The following is a 13,149-nucleotide window of genomic DNA, read 5'->3' as shown; positions in this document are numbered from 1 at the left end:
TACCCAGGTGCTACTGCGAGCATTAGTAAGGTACACATCAATAACATGTATATCACATATACCTTTGTTCACTTTGCCATCCTTCTTATCCGCCAAATACTTGGGGCAGTTCCGCTTCCAGTGACCAGTCTGCTTGCAGTAGAAGCACTCAGTCTCAGGCTTAGGTCCAGACTTGGGTTTCTTTTCTTTAGTAGCAACTTGTTTGCTGTTCTTCTTGAAGTTCCCTTTCTTCTTCCCTTTGCCCTTTTTCTTGAAACTGGTGGTCTTATTGACCATCAACACTTGATGCTCCTTCTTGATTTCTACCTCCGTGGCTTTTAGCATTGCGAAGAGCTCAGGAATAGTCTTATTCATCCCTTGCATATTATAGTTCATCACGAAGCTTTTGTAGCTTGGTGGCAGTGATTGAAGAACTCTGTCAATGACACTATCAACAGGAAGATTAACCCCCAGTTGAGTCAAGTGATTATGATACCCAGACATTTTGAGTATATGTTCACTGATAGAACTATTCTCCTCCATCTTGCAGCTATAGAACTTATTGGAGACTTCATATCTCTCAATCCGGGCATTTGCTTGAAATATTAACTTCAACTCCTGGAACATCTCATATGCTCCATGACGTTCAAAACGTCGTTGAAGACCCGGTTCTAAGCCGTAAAGCATGGCACACTGAACTATCGAGTAGTCATCAGCTTTGCTCTGCCAGACGTTCATAACATCTGGTGTTGCTCCTGTAGCAGGCTTGGCACTTAGCGGTGCTTCCAGGACGTAATTCTTCTGTGCATCAATGAGGATAATCCTCAAGTTACGGACCCAGTCCGTGTAATTGCTACCATCATCTTTCAACTTTGCTTTCTCAAGGAACGCATTAAAATTCAACGGAACAACAGCACGAGCCATCTATCTACAATCAAACATAGACAAGCAAGATACTATCAGGTACTAAGTTCATGATAAATTTAAATTCAATTAATCATATTACTTAAGAACTCCCACTTAGAAAGATATCCCTCTAATCCTCTAAGTGATCATGTGATCCAAATCAACTAAACCATGTTCGATCATCACGTGAGATGGAGTAGTATCAATGGTGAACATCAATATGTTGATCATATCTACTATATGATTCACGCTCGACCTTTCGGTCTTTGTGTTTCGAGGCCATATCTGTTATATGCTAGGCTTGTCAAGTTAAACCTGAGTATTCCGCGTGTGCAACTGTTTTGCACCCGTTGTATTTGAACGTAGAGCCTATCACACCCGATCATCACGTGGTGTCTCAGCACGAAGAACTTTCGCAACAGTGCATACTCAGGGAGAACACTCATAATTTGATAATTTAGTGAGGGATCATCTTATAATGCTACCGTCAATCAAAGCAAGATAAGATGCATAAAAGATAAACATCACATGCAATCAATATAAGTGATATGATATGGCCATCATCATCTTGTGCTTGTGATCTCCATCTTCGAAGCACTGTCATGATCACCATCGTCACCGGCGCGACACCTTGATCACCATCGTAGCATCGTTGTCGTCTCGCCAATGTTATGCTTCCACGACTATCGCTACCGCTTAGTGATAAAGTAAAGCATCACAGCGCAATTGCATTGCATACAATAAAGCGACAACCATATGGCTCCTGCCAGTTGCCGATAACTCGGTTACAAAACATGATCATCTCATACAATAAAATTTAGCATCATGTCTTGACCATATCACATCACAACATGCTCTGCAAAAACAAGTTAGACGTCCTCTACTTTGTTGTTGCAAGTTTTACGTGGCTGCTACGGGCTTAGCAAGAACCGTTCTTACCTACGCATCAAAACCACAACGATAGTTTGTCAAGTTGGTGCTATTTTAACCTTCGCAAGGACCGGGCGTAGCCACACTTGGTTCAACTAAAGTTGGAGAAACTGACACCCGCCAGCCACCTGTGTGCAAAGCACGTCGGTAGAACCAGTCTCGCGTAAGCGTACGCGTAATGTCGGTCCATGCCGCTTCATCCAACAATACCGCCGAACCAAAGTATGACATGCTGGTAAGCAGTATGACTTATATCGCCCACAACTCACTTGTGTTCTACTCGTGCACAACATCAACGCATAAAATCTAGGCTCTAATACTACTGTTGGGGAACGTAGTAATTTCAAAATTTTCCTACGCACACGCAAGATCATGGTGATGCATAGCAACGAGAGGGGAGAGTGTTGTCTACATACCCTCGTAGACCGGAAGCGGAAGCATTAGCACAACGCGGTTGATGTAGTCGTACGTCTTCAGGGCCCGACCGATCAAGCATCGAAACTACGGCACCTCCGAGTTCTAGCACACGTTCAGCTCGATGACGATCCCCAGACTCCGATCTAGCAGAATGTCGAGGAAGAGTTCCGTCAACACGACGACATGGTGACGATCTTGATGTTCTACCGTCGCAGGGCTTCGCCTAAGCACCGCTACAATATTATCGAGGATTATGGTGGAGGAGGGCACCGCACACGGCTAATAGATCTCAAGGATCAATTGTTGTGTCTAGAGGTGCCCCCTGCCCCCGTATATAAAGGAGCAAGGGGGAGGGGCGGCCGGCCAGAAGGAGGCGCGCCAGGGAGGAGTCCTACTCCTACCGGGAGTAGGACTCCCTCCTTTCCTTGTCCAACTAGGAGAGGGGGGAAGGAAGGAAGAGAGGAGAGAAAGGAAAGGGGGGGCGCCACCCCTCCCTCCTTATCCAATTCGGACTAGAGGGGGAGGGGGTGTGCAGCCTGCCCTGGCCGCCCCTCCTCTGCTCCACTTTGGGCCCATGAGGCCCATTAACCCCCGGGGGGGTTCCGGTAACCCCCGGTACTCCGTTTTATATCCGATAACTCCCGGAACCATTCCTGTGTCCGAATATAGTCATCCAATATATCAATCTTTATGTCTCGACTATTTCAAGACTCCTCGTTATGTCCGTGATCACATCTGGGACTCTGGGCAACCTTCGGTACATCAAAATATATAAACTCATAATGAAACTGTCATCGTAACGTTAAGCGTGCGGACCCTACGGGTTCGAGAACAATGTAGACATGACCGAGACACGTCTCCGGTCAATAACCAATAGAGGAACCTGGATGCTCATATTGGCTCCTACATATTCTACGAAGATCCACATAACAACATACGTTGTTCCCTTTGTCATCGGTATGTTACTTGCCCGAGATTTGATCGTCGGTATCTCAATACCTAGTTCAATCTTGTTACCGGCAAGTCTCTTTACTCGTTCCGTAATACATCATCCCGTAACTAACTTATTAGTTGCAATGCTTATGTGATGTGCATTACCGAGAGGGCCCAGAGATACCTCTCCGACAATTGGAGTGACAAATCCTAATCTCAAAATACGCCAACCCAACAAGTACCTTCGGAGACACCTGTAGAGCACCTTTATAATCACCCAGTTATGTTGTGACGTTTGGTAGCACACAAAGTGTTCCTCCGGTAAACGGGAGTTGCATAATCTCATAGTCATAGGAACATGTATAAGTCATGAAGAAAGCAATAGCAACAAACTAAACGATCAAGTGCTAAGCTAACGAAATGGGTCAAGTCAATCACATCATTCTCCTAATTATGTGATCCCGTTAATCAAATGACAACTCATGTCTATGGTTAGGAAACATAACCATCTTCGATCAACGAGCTAGTCAAGTAGAGGCATACTAGTGACACTATGTTTGTCTATGTATTCACACATGTATTATGTTTCCGGTTAATACAATTCTAGCATGAATAATAAACATTTATCATGATATAAGGAAATAAATAATAACTTTATTATTGCCTCTAGGGCATATTTCCTTCAACGTCTCCGTCATATCTATAATTTTTGATTGTTCCATGCCAATATTCTACAACTTTCATATACTTTTGGCAACTTTTTATACTATTTTTGGGACTAACATATTGATCCAGTGCCGAGTGCCAGTTCCTGTTTGTTGCATGTTTTTTGTTTCGCAGAATATCCGTATCAAACGGAGTCCAAACGGGATAAAAACTGATGGAGATTTTTTTTGGAATATATATGATTTTTGGGAAGAAAAATCCACGCGAGATGGTGCCCGAGGGAGGCACGAGGCAGGGGGCGCGCCCCTGACCCTCGTGGCCACCCCGTAAGGCGGTTGATGCCCTTACTTCGCCGCAAGAAAGCTAATATCTGGATAGATATCGTGTTAAAATTTCAGCCCGATCGGAGTTACGGATCTCCATGAATATAAGAAACGGTGAAAGGGTAGAATCTGAGAACGCAGAAACAGAGAGAGACAGAGAGACAGATCCAATCTCGGAGGGGATCTCGCCCCTCCCACGCCATGGAGGCCAAGGACCAGAGGGGAAACCCTTCTCCCATCTAGGGAGGAGGTTAAGGAAGAATAAGAAGAAGAAGGGGACCCCTCTCCCCTTCTCTTCCGGTGGCGCCGAAACGCTGTCGTGGCCATCATCATCACCGCAATCTTCACCAACAACTTCACCGCCATCATCACCAACTCTTCCCCCCTCTATGCAGCGGTGTAACCTCTCTCTTACCCGTTGTAATCTCTAATTAAACATGGTGCTCAACGCTATATATTATTTCCCAATGATGTATGGCTATCCTATGATGTTTGAGTAGATCCGTTTTGTCCTATGGGCTATTTGATGATCAAGATTGGTTTGATTTGCATGTTTTATTATTGGTGCTGTCCTATGGTGCTCTCTGTGTCGCGCAAGCGTGAGGGATCCCCGCTGTAGGGTGTTGCAATACGTTCATGATTCGCTTATAGTGGGTTGCGTGAGTGACTGAAACACAAACCCGAGTAAGGGGGTTGTTGCGTATGGGATAAAGAGGACTTGATGCTTTAATGCTATGGTTGGGTTTTACCTTAATGATCTTTAGTAAATGCGGATGCTTGCTAGAGTTCCAATCATAAGTGCATATGATCCAAGTAGAGAAAGTATGTTAGATTATGCCTCTCCCTCATATAAAATTACAATAATGATTACCGGTCTAGTTATCGATTGCCTAGGGACAAATAACTTTCTCGTAACAAAAAGCTCTTTACTAAAACTAACTTAGTTGTGTCTTTACCTAAACATCCCCTACTTTTTATTTGTGTAATCTTTATTATCTTGCAAACCTATCCAAGAACACCTAAAAAGTACTTCTAGTTTCATACTTGTTCTAGGTAAAGCGAACGTCAAGCGTGCGTAGAGTTGTATCGGTGGTCGATAGAACTTGAGGGAATATTTGTTCTACCTTTAGCTCCTCGTTGGGTTCGACACTCTTACTTATCAAAAACTGTTGCGATCCCCTATACTTGTGGGTTATCAGAGTTCATAACCTTGTAATAGGCTATAAAAGCCAGGCTTGGAAGCCAGGTGTATTCACCTAAAACCCCAGGTTATCCTGCCTGTATGCCAGATGCTTCTCCATCAGGTAATCCTGATTGACCCACCGAACTCTTAACAGTCAATCTTTTAAACAAGACCCTGAACTCGTTAAGGTTAAAACGCCGGTTTGTCATGAGAGGGCACAATTTACGAAAAGCAAGGAGAAGCTCAGGCTGATACAACCGCCTTCCTTGAAACTTGGATAAATCAGCCTATGATGCACGATGCTACTCTGACCCCACGTACTCCTGATAAGTCTATCTTCAAATAAGAACTGAACTTATCTAGGGTTAAAATGTCGATTGGGTAACGTGAGAGTCGGCTCACGGACAGCGCGTACCTTCCAGTGGCTAATGCTAGTTTCATTAAAGAAGATATTTTGGCTTGGCGGCCTATGAAAGCCTTGGGTTTTCTGTTGTTTGTTGCTTTGCACGTCTTTTTGAGATTTTTTCCTTTTGTGACATAGTAATATATGGTTGAAAACCAATAAGGCTTATAATGCCTTCTGAGTCATATATGACTTTAACCGGTGTTTATTGACCCGGCCTGGTTTTGACTATAAGTCGCCAGTATGAAATAAAGATAATATCCGGTGTTTATTGACCCGGTCCGGCTTTGTTCATAAGCCGACAATCTCTGATAATTATCAGTGTTCGAAGTTTTGGGCTATCACCATTACTGCACTATGAACCAATAGGTGTGATCAAATATCACAGGCAGGAAAAGATTCAAGATTGATAATATCATCAGGCATATATATCATAACTTCGCACGACGGATGAAGAAGTATTATAAACAGCACAATATGCACGATGGCATAGCAGAACAAGACGTTTAAAGCTATCCTATTACAAGGCATTTGGAGCTCAAAAGGATAATTGTTTTTCAGTTTCACACACAGTAGATGATAAACCGGCCCCGGTTTATGAATCTTGGCCCGGCTGACTTGAAGGTTACGACTCATCCCTCGCCGGTTCGTCCTCCTCCACCGTTTGGAAGTTGGGTTTGGACCAGTCAAAACCATGTACGGCGACAAATTCGGCCTCGTCATCAATCAGGTCAGATGGATCAATGTCATGGGCGAAAGTGTGCTTACGAATCGGCGGGATTAAGTCCATCACTTTATATGAAGGAGTCGACATCTTCTGATTATCTGTGTCATAACCCGGCTGATACTTGGTAAGGTAGGTCTCTTCGACAACGATTGTAGCATGAGGGCGAATTTCCTTGACACAAGCAGCAAAGTCTTCTTGGTCGAAAGGAGTTCCATCTTCTTTGAGGCTGGGATATCCACTGGCTACATCCGCCGGGTCTAATTCCGGTACCCAGGCTTTGGCACGGCTTAAAGCTGTTACAGCTCCGGCTCTAGCACAAGATCGCTTGATTTCTTGGAACCGAGCTGGCAAGATAGACAACTTATTTAAGACATCACTTAATAGAGTCGGCCCTTGAATCACTGGGGAGATAGTGGCAAGAGTCCGCTGAGCTCCAGTATATAATTGCTCCATAAGCGTGTAAACCGCCTTGAGATTGACCAACGTGTCTCGGCCCAGATTGCTACTCGTGGGACCTGCAAGTTTCCACAGTTGGTTAAGAAGCGGCTTACGTTATGATGACAAATACTCACTTTAGGTAAACAACAAGGCGATTTACCGAAGATTGCAGAAACCATCTGAGACACACGGTTCTTTAAACCAGTGAGTTCAGTGGTAACCTCTTCCAGAGCGGCCTCGGCTTTCTCAGCCCGCTGCGTCAAGGCAGTCTTCTCATTGGCCCAAGCCTCTTTCTCCGCAGTAAAGCTAGTTTTCACTTTCTCTGCCTCAGACGCACTCAACTGGAATTTAGATTCAGCCTTTTTGTCTCAATCTCCTGAGCCGACAGCCGAGTCTTGGCCTCAGACAATTGAGTTTCCAGTTCTGTGGTTGCATCCTACATATAGCATAAGTTCATTCAGTTTCATGGCGGATTACAAAATACAAGTCCCAAGTGCTTTGCAAGCAAACAACACTTGGCACTTGGGGGCTAATGTCTATCAAACGGAATTTTTCAAAGAAATTGGTTCTTTCTAACAAGTCCCAAGTGTTTTGCAAGCAATAACACTTGGCACTTGGGGGCTAATGCATATTGCTTGGTTTCTTATTAAAGAGGAGCCGGTTGTGACAGTTCTAGCCGACTCAGGAGAGATATGTAGTTAATTTTTTGTCTTTTGCATAATGACTAGTAGGACCGGCTCATTCCTACCGATTAAACCGGCCCTTGGGGACTACACATGCCAATTGAAATACTATAAGCATCTGGTTTAGTTGCAAACCAGACTTGGAGGGAGTCTAAGTCAGAGGCTTCTAAGTATTCTAAGTCTACAGATCATTCAATCTTATCATAATCAGAAGACTTGGAGGCTGGCAGGGTATATAACTTATATAAGCCGGAGAACGTACCTCATATTTTTGGTGCATCTGTTTGACCATCTCATTTTCTGAATCATGGCTGGAGTGCACTTGACTAAGATAACCAGATAACACTTCGCTAATACTCAGGTGAGCATAGTGGGAGACGTCAAACCTCACCTTCTGCCTTTCCATAACTTCTTGTTTGGCAGAGTGTCTTGCCAGAATAGTTGGGTTCCCCGGTTCAACGAAACTGGTACCAGTGATTAAAACGTCATCATCATGCCTCTCTGGCGGGTTAGCTGAGCTTGACGGCTCAATACTTGATGGGTCAATAGCAGTTTCATCCGCAGACGGCTCAGGTAGATCTGGTTGAACGTTGAAAGCAGGGTCCTCTGGTTGTTCAACATGTTCTGGCACAAAGGTTGACTGCTCCGGTTCAGTAGTTTTTGGATCCTCGGTCGGCTTTGTCACCTTTGCTTTTTTGGGCGTTGCTTGACCACTAAAAAGAATTTGGATAAGTCAGTATACGGATGCGTATATAAAGGTATAGAAGAAGGATAATTATCTTTACCCGGGGCGGTCTTGAAAGTCGGCAATTGAGTCTATGATGAATCACCAGAGGAGGAACGACAAATCTCCTGCAAGGATGGAATCAAAATTGGGTGATTAATAAAGGTAACTCCGTTTGTAAATACAAGGGTCCAGGTTAAAAAAGAACCTCATTTTGGCGTTTCCGAGGGGTATTCGGTAAGCCGGAGGGTAAATCGTCATCTCCACCGGTCCGAGTCTGGCGGCGGCTCTCATGTTGTTATCGTTTCAAAAGAAAATGAGGATCTAAATAAGCCAAGGGGTGTGAAAACCTTACTTTCCGGGTTACCCGCCGAAGTTTCTGCCTTGGTAAAGGTTCTGAGTCGGAGGAAATAATAGTTACCTCTTCTTCGCCTGCCTGGCTGGTCCCCGTGTCATCCTGGCAATAGTCAGTGTCAATAATGTTGTTAAAAACAGGCCAAGGGAGTCAAGGGCTACCTCCGACTCAGAGGTGTCATCCATCTTGGGTAAATCAGAGGCATTTGGTTTCTTCTTAGACTTTCTGACGGTCTTCTTGGCGGCTCTTGCAGCAGCTCTAGCTTTTTTAGCAGCCTCATGGTCATATTTGGCTTTCCAGAAGTTAGATTTGGCCTGTGGAAGGATGACATGTTGAAATTCATACGATATTTAAACCGCTGAAGGAAAAAAGAAGTCAAAAAGATTTTCCTCTTGCGCCGGGTTAAGCTTGCAAAAAGGATTCAAACCCACTAGGCTGCAGTCTTCATATTTGCTATTGAAAAGTGTGGTTGCCATTTCAACGATGGCATGTTCAGTCAAACACAGAGAGCTATGGCGTAAAGGATCATCAGTTCCTCCTGTGTATGAACACATCAAGCCGGGTCGGTGGCTTAAAGGTATGATCCGCCATGCGACCCAGTAGCGGATCAAGTCAACTCTGGTCAAGCCATTTCCTAACAAGGCTTGAACTTTTTTGATTTTGGGGACAAGTTTCTTGCGTTCGGCAGGGGTGAGTTTATCAGGAAGTGGGTGCTTTGCGTCAAGATGATCAGCACGATAACCCGGCATCGGATTCTCATCAGACGGTGAGATGTCTTTACAATAGAACCATGTTTGATTCCAGTCCTTGGGATGGCTTGGTAGGACTACTTGAGGGAAGATGGCATCTTGTCGGCGTTGAATTGAAATCCCGCCAAGTTCCAAGATGGGACCATTGGTGTACTTGTTCTGGCGGTTCAGGTAGAAGTATTCCCTGAAGAGTTCAACAGTAGGTTCTTCTTGAAGGTAAACTTCACATAAAACTTGGAAGTTACAGATGTTTGATACGGAATTGGGTCCGATATCTTGCGGATGGAGTTTGAAAAACTGCAGAACATCTCTAAAGAATTTTGAGCCGGGCGGCGAGAAGCCCCGGGTCATATGATCAGTGAAGATAATAATTTCACCGTCCTTCGGTTGAGGTATTTCTTCAGCCGGATCAGGAGCACGATAAGGCATGACACTTTTCTCTGGTAATTATCCAACAGTGACGAAATCTTTCAAAGTGCTCTCGGTGACTGTGGAAGGGACCCAATTACAAGTGGTCATCGTTTTCACCAGCATGGTGAAAGGACAATCTACAAGGAAATAGTTTGTCGGCTCAAATTAGTTGGCGGGATTGCAAGTTAACAATTACAGTGCATGTTTATAATGGTGGCTTAAGCAAGGGCTAATGATATATGAAGAAAAGATAAGCCGGCAGGGTAAGCCGCCATGACTAAGATATTCAAGAGTTGCCGAAAGCAAAATTAGCAAAATTGGCTAAGTACTGGATAAACAAATTTCCGCAGATGGAGGTTACAAATTTGGATCTACCGTTGTTTAGAAAAAAAGGGAATAAATTCATCTACAAAAGGTGACCGTGGAAAAGCAGAGGAGCCCTAGAGGAGATCTGTCGCGGTGGGGATATGATCTAGTATTAAAACAAGTGCTAAAACTACTACCGCGCAAGATTCCTATGGTTTTTGGATCTAATACATGGATCTAAACAAAGAAAAAGAAGGACGATGACGAACACGGATGAACACCGACAAACCCTAATGGCAGATTTGTGACAGAGAAAGTAAAGCTTACTGGTGTTGTTAGAACAGCGGAGTGGCGCCACGGTTCTCTGGTCTACTCAGGGCGATGCAGCGGCCAGAGTCGAGGACGAGGACGGAGGTCGACGGCGACAAGGTTCGTGCGGGACGATGTGTTGCGAGGAGGAAGGAAGGAGAAGGAGAAGAATGAGAGATGACCCTATGGTCCTATTTATAAGGATACAGGAAAACAGGTAGGCGTGAAAGACGAGGAGGCCGAATGATGGTTATCCAGCTAATTGGACGCCTCGATTTTTGGGAAGACATTAAGATAAAGATCCGTTAAATATGACGTCGTGGCGGGTTTCCAAAATTCTTGGAGATGACGTCATGGCGGGTTACAAAGTTTTTGCAGCGGATATGGAAGGATTTTTCTAAGTCTTGAAGATTGACATGAACAAGTTCAAATCAACCCGGGGCCTAATGTTGGGGATATAACTATTAGGTATGACCCGCCCAGGAGGGGCCGGGTCATCCCCATGACGATTCATCACAATGAAGCCCAAGATCATATGGTGGTTCATAGGTAGGCTTAGTAGAGGGCCCATACCCAAAGGCGGCTTAAGGCCCATAGATATAAACCGCCATGTATGTAAAGCTTGTATTGTAAAGTATGTAAGAAAGGTCACCGAGCCGGATACATTATATAAACCGGCCGGGACTCTAAGGGCCGTAGGGCGTCAACCCGTGTATATAAGTGGATGACCTAGCAGTGGCTTAAGAGAAGAAAAACAACAGATCGAGAGCCGGGTCAAGCGTATTCGCTCCCTGCTCACCGAAACCCTAGCAATACCAACTACAAACTGGACTAGGCTTTTACCTTCATCATAAGGGGCCGAACCAGTATAAACTCCTCGTGTCCTTTGTCCTGATTAACCCCTTTAAGCTAACCTCAACGCGATGGCTCCACGACTAAGTCCTCACACTAGGACATCTGCCGTGAAAATTCCACGACAATGTTGGAGTTTTTACCGGTCTTAATTGAGAAAGGGTTCTCACTCTTTTATTTTGTGTATTTTCTCAATTGCTATTTCTTAATATTTCTATCAATATTGTGTTTTCTCTTGTCCTTAGCTTTCCAACAAACTTGATTTCGTCGAATTCGGAGCTCATATGCGAAAGTTGTGGCTGTTTTGATATTACCTGTTTTTCATAGAGAGATTGTACCGCCCCATAGAGAGGTTGTACCGGGTATTTGGAGCGGTTGTACCGCTCCAGAATTGGTCTAAAGGTTGTATCGGCCATGTACTGCTCTATCACCGGACTAGTTTCTGTTTTGGAGCGGTTCTTGGGCGGTTGTTGACCAGTACTACCGGTTCCCCAGGCTGTTGTACCGCTCAGGGCTTTTTCCTATAGGTTGGTTTTTCCTCTGCTTTGACCTATTGTACCGGTTCGTGCACCGGTTGTACCGGTCCTACTATTTTCTACACATAACGGGCAGATTCATGGGGACCTATAAAAGGGGATCTTCTTCCCCATTGTATCCTATCTTTTGAGCTCGTGTTCTTCCCCCATTGTTGACCTTCTTCGAGCTTGCTTTCTCTCAATCCCTCCAATGATTCTTGCTAGTTCTTGAGGGAAAAGAGAGAGGAGATCTAGATCTACGTTTCCACCAATTACTTTCTCCTCTATGTGAGGGGAACACATTGGATCTAGATCTTGGAGTTCTTCGTGTTCTCTTCTTCGTTCTTCCTCTCATTTTCCTCCCTAGCATTAGTTGCTTTGGTGGGATTTGGGAGAGAAGGACTTGGGTACTCCGTGTGCCCTTACCATTGCATTTGGTGCATCCGTTTGAGTTCTTCACGGTGATACGTGGAAGTTACAAGTTGAGAAGTTTATTACTCTTGGGTGCTTGGTACCCTTGAGCTTGTTCCTCTTGGGTGCTTGGGCGCCCTAGACGGTTGGTGGTGTTCGGGGCTAAATCATTATGATGTAAAGCTCTAGGCAAGTGTTGGGGTCTCCAATTAGGTTGTGGAGATCGCCCCGAGCATTTTGACGGGTTCCGGTGACCGTCCCCAAGGGTTGCCAAAGTGTACGGGTTCGATGACCGCCCCCAAGGGTTGCCATTTGTACGGGTTCGGTGACCGCCCTCAAGGGTCCCGTAGTAGAATCACGACATCTTGCATTGTGCGAGGGCGTGAGGAGATTACGGTGGCCCTAGTGGCTTCTTGGAGAGTATTGTGCCTCCACACCGCTCCAAACGGAGATTAGCATCCGCAAGGGTGTGAACTTCGGGATACATCGTCATCTCCGCGTGCCTTGGTTATCTCTACCCGAGACCTTTACTTATGCACTTTACTTTGTGATAGCCATATTGTTTCTTGTCATATATCTTGCTATCACTTAGTTGTTTATCTTGCTTAGCATAAGTTGTTGGTGCACATAGGTGAGCCTAGTTGTTGTAGGTTTTGTGCTTGACAAATTAACCGCTAGGTTTATTTTGCATTTGTTCAAGCCTAAACCATAATTATTTTAAAGCGCCTATTCACCCCTCCCTCTAGGCGACATCCACGATCTTTCACTAGGTGCAACATAGTTATTCTCTCACTTGGTGATACCATTAGGTTTTGCTGGATGAATCAGATGAAAGATTTGCCCAAGAACAACAAAATCCCATGTTCTAGAGTTGGGATTAATTAGTTAGAGTTGGTCCATTTAATTGATTTACTGGTTAAGATAAAGGT

Source organism: Triticum dicoccoides, chromosome 1A (assembly GCF_002162155.2).
Source record: "Triticum dicoccoides isolate Atlit2015 ecotype Zavitan chromosome 1A, WEW_v2.0, whole genome shotgun sequence".
NCBI classification, from domain to species: Eukaryota; Viridiplantae; Streptophyta; class Magnoliopsida; order Poales; family Poaceae; genus Triticum; species Triticum dicoccoides.
This window is presented reverse-complemented; position numbering follows the sequence as displayed.